The 10,558-nt window shown below is 35.1% G+C and overlaps 1 protein-coding gene across 1 annotated transcript in view; it reads right to left on the bottom strand.

Moving 5' to 3' along the window:
• Window positions 1–1,408: 1,408 nt before the first annotated feature.
• The window catches only part of LOC120421711 (zinc finger protein chinmo), a 152,326-nt gene continuing 143,176 nt past the window's right edge, over window positions 1,409–10,558 (bottom strand). Inside the window, exon 9 of the transcript XR_005606010.2 lies at window positions 1,409–10,428. The gene's annotated coding sequence lies outside the window, so the exon portion shown is untranslated. The remainder of the gene's footprint in view (window positions 10,429–10,558) is intronic.

The raw sequence follows: 10,558 nt of genomic DNA, 5'->3' as shown, positions 1-10,558 counted from the left end.
AGAAAAAACCTCCTTGGCATATACATAAACATAGCTTCAGTAGAATCAGAAACGATTCCAATGAGCTTTCAGCTTTTCAACCGTTATTGTTGATCAGGGATCTTTTATTTCAAATTACGGATGTAATAGTTATCATTCACCGATCGGCAATTAATCGTACTTCTTTGTATTAGAAAATTATTAATATATTTCATTCATTTTTAAATTCGTTTAACTTTTTGTGGACTCTGTTTTGTCTCAATGTGGCACATTTTAGGTCTTAAATACCTCAAACGATGAGATTTTCTGATATAAATGATCAACACAAGTACAAAATTCAAAATGTCATAATGTCATAATCAAATTTGAATGAAAAATTTATGTTTCAAAAACTAATGAACATTTTGAATAAAAATGTAAGAGAAAAAATACAAAACTTTTCCCATTAAATATTGAAGTGCCATTTAATGTTGTTCATAATTGAACATCAAGTGCTAAACTTCCACAAAGTGTTTCAAAGTTATAATGTCTTTGCATTACAACAGCATCATTTTTGTTATTTTAGATTTTTTTTTGTTTGAAACCTATTTTTTGGTCTTCCTTAACTTCACTTCAAAGTAATCATTAAAATTGCAGTTTTATCATTTTCTTGAATTAAGTAGAACATTGTCACCAAAATCAATTTCAATTAATTCACAAATTAAAAAAATCATTGATCATTGCGACTTTTTTATCAAAAATCATTTCTTTACTTATAACTCATACGTTTTCAATTTATGTATATGTTTTCAAAAACTCAACATTAAATGCATAACTTCTGGAGTTTTTTTTAAAAGATCCAATAAACCGAATTTCCAGTTTTTGCTTTTTGGGTGTTTTTAGAACCGCCTTGAGTCAGGGGTATTGAAAAACACTCAAAAAGCAAAAACTGAAAATTTGGTTTATTGGTCCTTTAAAAAAAACTCCAGACTTTATCTTTTAAATTTTTTTATCCAAATAAATCAAAATAATAATTTCATCGCATTACAACCGTAACTGCAGTCTTTCTGGCATCACTGCTGCTTTGTGGGAACACTTTTAGCTTAGACACAAACCTTGATGGTTCCGCTAGTTGCCGCTCGAGACAGCATGGCGCTCGCGTCGCCAAAACTGAGAACAGTGCAAGTTATGAGCAAATTAACCCTCAAGGAGCAAAACGAATAAAATTTGATAAAGTAAAAAAACAAAATTAAACAAATAAGGTGAAAATTAAGGTAAAACAACCAACGAAATTGGAAAAAACGAACTTAAAACTAACAAAATAAAAAAAAACACAAAAGGGGATTATTATTTTCGTTTTATATTTGTTTCATTGTAACGTTATAAAATCATAGAGCTTATGTTCAAGTTTTTCACATGTCCATTCCACAATTGATTGATTTTTCTCTGTTTGGACGTGTCGCTTCTTGTGTGATTTGCACCACTTTCGTGAAAAACATCGCGCACGCGGACCATTTTAAACTTTTAGTTTTCACTCCAACGCGTTCGAAGGCTTTCAATCGGTTGTGCACAAGAATCATCTTTTTTACACGAAAAAAAAACTTAAGCCGATAAATTATAAACTTAAAAACAAGGATGGTAAACTTACGAAAACTTAATAAAATACACATGTGTTTTTTTGTTTTCCTTTTTAAAAATAACTTATAAAAATGAAGATTATCATTTTTCGCTTGCCATTTAGTACTTTATATATATTTTTTTCTGTTTTGGAAACAAATGAGCTCCACTTTCCCGACCCGTTTTCTGTTTTCTCTCCCTGAGGGTGGTGGTTTGTTAAACTCATAAATGTACACGTATATATGTATATATTTCACTTAGCGCAAGTTAAACCTTTTAATATTTGCTGTAGTTACGACTCCAACTCTGTTGAGCCTCACTTAGGGTTTCTAAAGTTTAGTAGTAGTACGGATTGTGAACTCTCGTGACGGCATTGGGCATTCATAATTTATACATGATACATATTTGTAATGCGTGCAGTTTTAAATTAAATTATACAGCTTTGACAGCAAACTAATGGTAACACGGTTGTTGGAACCAACAAAAAAAATGCGTAAATTTCGGTTCCAAACCTTAACGCTAACCTTGCTAAAAGCGCAGTTTGAAGATCCTGCCGATCGCCTAACGCTACTTATTTACGTGTGTTAATGCTCCTCCAGACAGTGTGGGACAGTGTGTTTGTAATGCGATGAAAGTTAATTTTATAACCCTAGAAAAGTTGCTGAAAATCCCGAAACCCAAATAATTGTTTTAAAGTTACTTAACGGATAAATTTAGACAGTAAAAGGGGGGCCGAAAAGTTTGCAAACTTCGCTATTCATGCTTATTATTTGAAGAAATTATCGATTTTTTTTTTTCGCTTGACTTGCTGCAATTTTCAGAGAGAGCATGATGCGATTTAGGTAAAATTAGCGCAAATTTAAACACACTTTTTTTCAAATTTGATGTTTAAAACTATTTTTTCTCTATTACTTAACCGGTGGGATCGAAAAAACTAGATGCTACACGTTAAATCGTAAATTTTCTGAATTATCAATTTCTAAAAGTAGGCTTAGTTGGTTGGCGTAAGTAAGACAGTTTAACAACACAATTAAATGATGAAACTAAATGTGTCGGTCTTTAGTCCAGGTCCGTCTGTCAGTTGCGGAATAGTTATTTGGGGCTTTTTAAGCTTGACTGTGAGGTGTGTAATGTATCCACTTTTTGCTGAAAAGAATTTGTGACAGGTGGAACAATTTATAGTGTCGTTCCCCTTGAGTGAAAATCGCTCAGAGCGAGCTTTTCAAGAACACAAATTTGGGTTTCCCCTAATCAAAACAATGTAGTTTGAGTAAATATTATCACAAATTTGAATGAGGTTCAATAGGTTCAATCTGATTATGTTGCAAGAACCAATAAATGAGCTTCAAATGACAGCTGTCAAAATCGGTAAATATGTTCAGCAATGAATGTCCTGGAATTAATCTTTACTCTTAATTTCAAGTTAAGCTTGTTTGATTTGAAAAATGGATTGAAATACTCAAGCACATCAAAATCATTCTTATTGCGTAAAAAAAGATCTCTTCTTATGAATGAGTAAATCAGAAAAGAGTAAAAACTGAGTAAAATTCACTAACTTATTCGTGAGAAGGTCTGTCTTGAAAAAATCTGTGTTGCTTTTTGACAAGCGTGTTAACAATCAGCTGTACTGACAGCTGACAGCGAATTTGCACAACCGAGGGGCGCGACACTACCATTGTTAACAACTGTCACGTAAACTTTTTCAAGGTCGGATTTATTTGGATGTGTTAACAACTATGTATGTACAAATAAATAAATGATCAGCTGTGGGTTTGGGTGTGGGTGTGTCTAAAGTGGAAAACAAAATGGCATATTTGGGTTCAGATCTGCAACTTGCTTCGTCCGAATAACTTATTCCGCGCGTTTGTCTTGGTGAGCGTACATTCCAATCGGTTGTCTTTCTTGTGTGTGTGTGTGCTTGTCAAAGATATAACAATAAATACTCGTCACTTTAACTATGTAAACTGCTTTATGTATGTATGTGTTGGTTTGTGACTGTAAACAAAATCCATAATTTGAACGCATACATGGAAGCTGTGTGTTTGTGTATTGATTTGTTTCTGTTTCCTCTCTTAACTATTGTTTACACAAAAATGAACTATTGTCAGTACTGTATAAGGGTACCGTTAACTGTTTTATTTTTTTGTTGTATATGGTTCTATTTGTTTTGTTCTCTTCTTCCCTTAGAAATGCTGTGTAAATATTTTATCGGCTTTGTTTACTTTACTTCTTCTGTTTTGTAGATTCTGTTTTCCATTGTTTGAAGAAAAAAATGCAGTTATTTTCAATAAATAATTCGTCTATTACCTTTAATTGTATTTGCTTCTTCTGTATTTGTTTAAACTATTTCTCATATCAATCAACTGTATCTCTCTTCTGCTCCCTTCACTTTACTGCGTAACTATTGCAAACTGTTGACGTTTTCGCTGGCGCGAGGGACGCGACGCCCCCTCCCGTCTCGCGAGCGCCGCTGGTGAACAAATTAAAAACAAGGAATACTGAGCTTAACTCCTAATTCAACGGTGTTTTTCACTATGTTTTGCTTGCTTTAACTATATCTTTTAAGAGTTCTTTAAGGCTGTGTTGGTCTGTTCCCGTCGAGGGCGCGAGAGTCCCCTCTCCTCCATCGAGTAACCCCTCGCACGCGAAATTTTGACAGCTCGGCGTCGTCGCCCGCGCGACGTCGGTTCGGTTCGGCTTCGTTAAAACTAAAGTTAAGTAAAAGCTATTGTTTTGTTTAGTATAGTACAAAAAATGAGGTAACAGTAATCTGCAGTCTTTCAGGTTGATGATAAAACTTTGATAAACAAGCGCGCGCTACGCGCGCCGTCTATTGCTGTGTTGTCGCGAGGGGTGCGACACCCGGCTGTCAGTGCGCGAGGGGTCGTCCAATCGAAGGGGAAAGGGGCCCACTCTCCGTCAAGGGAACAGTTTTGTGTTAAGGTTTGTGGGGATATACGTGAGGGGTGAACAAAATTAGACTAGCTTATTGCATATAGTTTCGTCATCACTATTTTTATCTGTTTTATGCTGGCAGGGTTGCCAGCGCGCCCGCCGTTTTGCAGCTGAGCGGAGAAGGGTTGGCACAAGTGATGAGAGCCTCTACTGTGGCGCGCCGTCAATTAGCCTCCTCGATGTAATAATAGCTTCTGTGGGGGGTGTTTGTTTTGATTGGAAGCCCTTCCCGTTAGCCCAACTGGTTTGGTTAGCCTCATTGTTACGATTTCACGCGCGCGCGCGACTGGCAACCCTGTTTCGTTTGTTTTGTGTGGTGGTGAAGGCGAGCTACGGTTGATGGTGGCGAACTTTGGCGCATCACCCCTCGGCTGTCAAATTGACGTTTCCGAGGGGAGCGTCACTCCGTGAAGAGTAGTCAAAGATCGCCACGTTCAACAGAGAAATCACCTTCTGAGAATTGTGTTGTTTCAAAAATGTTCCTCCAAAAACTGAATCCCTAAATCAGTATTCCAAAAATGAGTCGCTTACGCTTGAAGTTTTGCAGGTTCATGCAATTTTGAGTTGTGTTTGATTTTGTGTGTTGAATTTTGAATTTGTTTCGTAACTGCATCATTCGTCGTTCGTTTGTTTGTTTTAAAAGTAAGCCCTTTCGGCTTTGTTTTGTTTACGTATTTACTTGTGTCATTAAGTATATTTTTTCCTCGCTTAGCTTAGTTTCTTACTCCCTACAGCATCGCTATCTCTTTTTTTTTTTTGTTGATTTTCTTTTGTTTGTTTGCGCTGAGAGAACTACTTTTACAAATTAGATCTCCTCTACCATTCTACACGGTAAAGAAAAGCACAAATTTAACTGATATTTAAACACCTTCCGGACACGAAACGAAACTAAACCCGACCAAGGGGAACGAAACTAAACCCGACTTTACTTTACTGCTAATGTAACTTTACTTTGTTATTTTCATCTTTAAAGTGTGTTTTTTCTTACAGTTTCGCAAAATTTTCTTCTTAACATTAAACGCTTAGAGTTTTTTTTATTGTACCTGAGTGTGTTGCACGTGTGACTAGTTGAGTTTTTCCTCTTTTCATCTTTTACATATGTATCTAGAACTTTACACAGTTTCACAAGTAACAGTAATGTAGAACCGAATCGAAACCGAACAAAAAAATCAGCAAACTACAAAACGAAACCTCAGAAAAAAATACTTCCGCTCTCTTCCGCGAGCGACTTTCGCTCGAAAAAAGGCTTAAAAAGTTGACCCTTAAAGATACACCTGGCAGGGGCTGAACCCTGCGCGCCGGTGTGACCCCGGCTTAACCTCCCACCATCTAAATTGCACGTGTAAACTACTGAACGCAGGGCGGCGTCTCCGTAGACGTCACACCCGAGACAGTGTCAGCCCCCTCGAAAGCTGGAAAAATTGTAATTTAAAAAACTGACTCTCGTGTCCTCTTCTTTCCTTCTTCTTCCTTCTCTTTCCTTGTGGAATTTGCCGAAAAATTGATGAAAAAAAACGTAAGACCGAAAAAAGGTGCCGAAATGGTTTTTTTAACTCTACTCCAAAAAATGTACTCTCATTTTTAATGAACCGCACAACTAGGTTAAATTTTGACAATCATTTAGCGCAATGTAAATTGGTGACACACCCTCCTACTCTTCTTCTTCTCTTTCTACTTCACTCGTGTAATTTTGTCTTCTTCCTACTCGCATGATATTTCCTCTCTTTTTCTGTTATTGTGTTATTTTTACTTTCCTCGAAAAATTTTCAGTTAGCCCAACAAAAAACAGCAACGAAATAGTTTTACTTTAGAATTTAGAATTTTGCTTAATAATTGGTTTAATTTTGAAAACGTTTTGCCTAAACATTTCTAACTAAGTTTTTTTTTGCTTAAAAATTTACGATTTCGGAACATTTTTTTTCTTTCTTTATGCCGAAAAGTTTGTGATTTCTAAACTCAAAGGTGAAAATATATGTATACGAAACTCAAACTCGTCTCTCGTTTCTCGTTTTTCATTGGGAGTGGAGCCGAAACTTTGCTTGTTTACCTATTTCAAATTTTACGCTCAGAATTTAGCCTAAACTTTTTGTGTTGTGTTTACTCTTTACATTTCCTTTCTTTTTTTTTTGTTTTTCGCATCCGCTTCTGTCCAGAACTATATTTACACGACGTTTCCACTTTTTGTCACCACTTTACACTTTTTGTTTTCGTTTTTTGGATTTTTAAGTAAGATTTAGTAGTAGTTATAATTATGCCATGTGTTATATTTATATGTTTTTTTTGCCAGTAATTTTTAAATCTAAAGGGTATGGTTACTTAATTTTTTCGCATCAAAAAGTTTTACACTCTAGACATTAGGTTTTTTTGCTTCTTCTTCTTCACTTTTTTCATTTTACGGTTATACTTAATTTTGCTTCCACTGCTTTTCGCTCTTTTTTTCTTTTCTCTTCGCTTTGCCGGTTTTTGCCTCAAATTTAATTTTATTAAATTTCAATTTTTCAAGCTATTTTATAGCTTCTGTTTGCTTTGTCTTCACTGTTTTAGTGTATTTGCAACGCTTTCCTTCTTTTTTTCCACTTTCGCATACTAATATGTTTTTCTGTGTGTGTATTATTTTTTTCTTTTGTTTTCAATTTTCACGTAGAAACTATGTACAGGAGATTTCGAGTGATTTTTAACTCCTCTCACGGTATGTTTTTTTAAGCCTTTCTCCTTGCTTGCCACCCTTTCTCGTCATCTTCTCTCATTGCTCTTCCTTAATAATTAAACTTTTAAAGTGCTCGCACTTGGTTTACTTTTCTCGCCTGTGTGTGTTGATTTTTTACGTCCAAACATTTGTTCTTTTTATTTCGCCATTTTTTGGTTTTAGATTCCGCTGCCTAAAGTTCCACTCTTCTTCTTCTTCCTTCTTTTTGTCGTCCGAAATGGTTTTGCTTTTGCTTGCCAAAGGTTGTGTTGTTTATTCTCGCTCTTTTTCTTTAAATCTCTCTTTTTTCGCTCGCTTAAATTTTGGTTCTTTCTCTTTTTTGAAAATCCGAAACATTTCTCTCTCGTCTAGCTCGTTCTGCTGATAATTTTGATGAATTCCGAAAGGTTTACTTTTTTCTCCTCAAACTTTTTTTTTTCTTTTCAAACTGTTGCAAACACGTTAAACTTTAAATTATTATGCCGCTTGCGGTGTGGCGTTCACACAAAACGTGGGGTAATCAAATCGAAAACTGAGGGTTTAAAAAGGTGGAAAATGGTATTAATTTTCCCGATGGAAACTGAAAAACTGGTCGCTTTTGCAGTAGAAGTTTTCGTCTCTAAATGCGTGTTCTCTCCCGCGGTTTCTCACTATGATTTCGTATTTGTTTTTGTTGTTGTCTATTTGTTTGTTGTTTTACTTTGCTATAAATGGAGGTAGTTGATTTCATCAATCTTTCGCGGTTCTCTCTTTTGCTTGTTTTTAACTTTTATAATAATGACTGTGTGTGTTTTGTGTTTGGGTTTGTTGGGGAAGATTAAGATTAAAGGGGGTTTCTTGCTTCGTTTTAAATAAAACGCGTTAGTGAGAATATTTAACAGCTAATAAAAAACGAGAAAACGCGATCAAATGAGGTATACCGTAACTGTTGATGGCAGTTTAGTTCTAGAACGTACTATTGTAACATTGTAACTCGTTTGGGGTAAGATCCGCAGAAAGCTAGACGATCTAAGGTCAAATTGAATCGACCTTGAATCGTGTAACTTTCTGCGTGCCCCAAAAATTAAAAACAAAACATTTTGAAGCAGGTATTTTATACTTGTGAAATATTGCAATTTTTCGAAATTTTGAGAATTGTCTGATATTCTGTATTTTATTTGAAGTTTAATTAGACAAATGACGAAATGTAAACAAAGAGTCTATTCGTTCCTAATGTAAACATCATTTGACGTGAGCCTATTTATTTACACTTCGTCTTTGGTCCATTAACACTGTTTTGCTTGAAATGTTGAATGAAAAGGCAAGCGGCAATTTGATTTTTATCTGTATTAATTTCTGATAAAAGTAACCGGTAAACTTTTCCCAGTGCATTTAATTGTCGAATCACAGTGAGGAAGATTGCGCCACATTCGAGTTTTATTGAATGTGCGTGTTGCTTGTTAAATTGAGAAAAAATGCTTAGTTTTACAAAGATATCAATTCGATCGATTTGCTCTTGATCACAATGAAAAAATAAACCGAAATCCAAAAAATCGGTCTAATCCGAACCTACTTAGAAATAAATAAGTGATGGCAAATGTCAGATTTGCGTAAATTTGTCTCAAATATCATGATTTATAATCATTTTGTAGAGAATCTTGAGCGAAATTCACCCCAATCTGACATTTGTCTCACTTACTCATAAGTGAGCAAGTTCGGTTTCGGCATTTCAAATCACTCAGTTTCTGTCAAAAATGAACCCCTTCCTAAAATGAGTAAAGGAGGCAAATGTCGGATCCAGGCGAAATTCACTCAAATTTCGTTGAATTCCTAGTGAATTTAACTCAAATCTGACATTAGCTCAATTTACTCATTTCTTAGCGGGTCCGATTTTAACAAAAAATGGGTGATTTTGAATGTGCGTGTAGTGTTTGTCAAATTTGAAGAGGTTAAAAATATGACTCATTTTTGAGAAGATTTGTCCATGTTTGTCCTTGGAATAAAATTTCAAAACCGAAATTGGCGATTTTTTTTTCAAACATGTTGTAGTCAACAACATTTAGAAAGAATTCAATTTTGCCAATTTTCTAAAAGATTAGCAATGCAATTCTGACAGCTCGTTTTAGAATAAAATCGAAATCTGAGTAGTTTTCAATGAACGTGTTGTAATGATAAAGTTGTTTGATGATGCACTGAGAAAAGTCAACATTTAATTTTCGACAAAGATATTTTGAAAATCGCTGAAAAATGCAAAATTGTCACAAGTATTGAAAAGCTAACCTTCAAATTTAACTCTCATTCTGTCAATTGCATTATGGAGAAAGGGGGGGGGGGTGTTAAAAAGTGTACCTTTTTGTCATTTTCTATTGAATTCTAACAGACCATTCTATAATTAAAACGGAGCGGGTTTTGAGACTATTTCAGCACAGGGAATTCGATGTTCCCTTTGCCATACTTGTTTTGCTTGTTAAATATCACTATTATTGTTCCATATTTCACCTATTTGTTGTTTGCTTTTTTATTAACTGCATCTTTATACCCATTTAACTATGAACAACTCATACCATGAAATGCCCGTTGATCCGCCCAAACTGTGTCTGCGTGTTTGTATCTTTCGTTTAAAATTGAGCTAAACGCTGCAAGCTGAAACCTTCCTCACACAAACGAAGCTTCCGATGGTTGCAAATAATTGTTTGTGTAAAATAAATATGGCTTAAATAAGTTAAATAGCGTTGTTTTCGCGCTGTCGCGATTAGCGTGTAATATTGCCCGTTTTTGTTGACTTAACAAAGATTGTAAAAGAAAATAAACGTGTAAGCTAGCATCTGTCAATCCTAATCGCTTTGCGGGTAACTTCGGTTCGTTTAAACTAAAACAAAACTTTTTTAAATGCAACTTTTTGCGTTTCTTTATGTGTGTGTTTTGTGTGAGGAAATCTCGCGCACGCGAGCTAGATCCAATGCGGATCTCTATTCTCGCCGTCGCTTTTTGATTTGCGTCAGCTGTTTTTGCGATACGTCAAACTTACACGTTAATATGAGCACATTTGTTTTGATTTGATTTTTCTTCCATTCTCTCATTTCGCTACTGCTGATTCGGCAAACAAAAACTCAGAAAAACAAAGTCCTTTCGATTCGTTTGATTCGTCTTCTTCTTCGATTTTTTTGCTTCTTTTTAGTGGGGGTTAAATTTTGAGATGTATTTTTCGCCGAAAAGGGGTTTTTGCTGGTTTGCTTAAAAAACGATGTTTTAAAAGGGGGTGAAATTGCTTTGTATGTGTGTGTTTGTGTGTAGGTATGTTGATTGCGTGTTTAAAAATTGTTTCTATATGCGTTAAAGAGTTGTTTCTTCTTCCTTAAAATG

The sequence above is a fragment of the Culex pipiens genome, chromosome 2 (assembly GCF_016801865.2).
Source record: "Culex pipiens pallens isolate TS chromosome 2, TS_CPP_V2, whole genome shotgun sequence".
NCBI lineage: Eukaryota > Metazoa > Arthropoda > Insecta > Diptera > Culicidae > Culex > Culex pipiens.
This window is presented reverse-complemented; position numbering and strand designations above follow the sequence as displayed.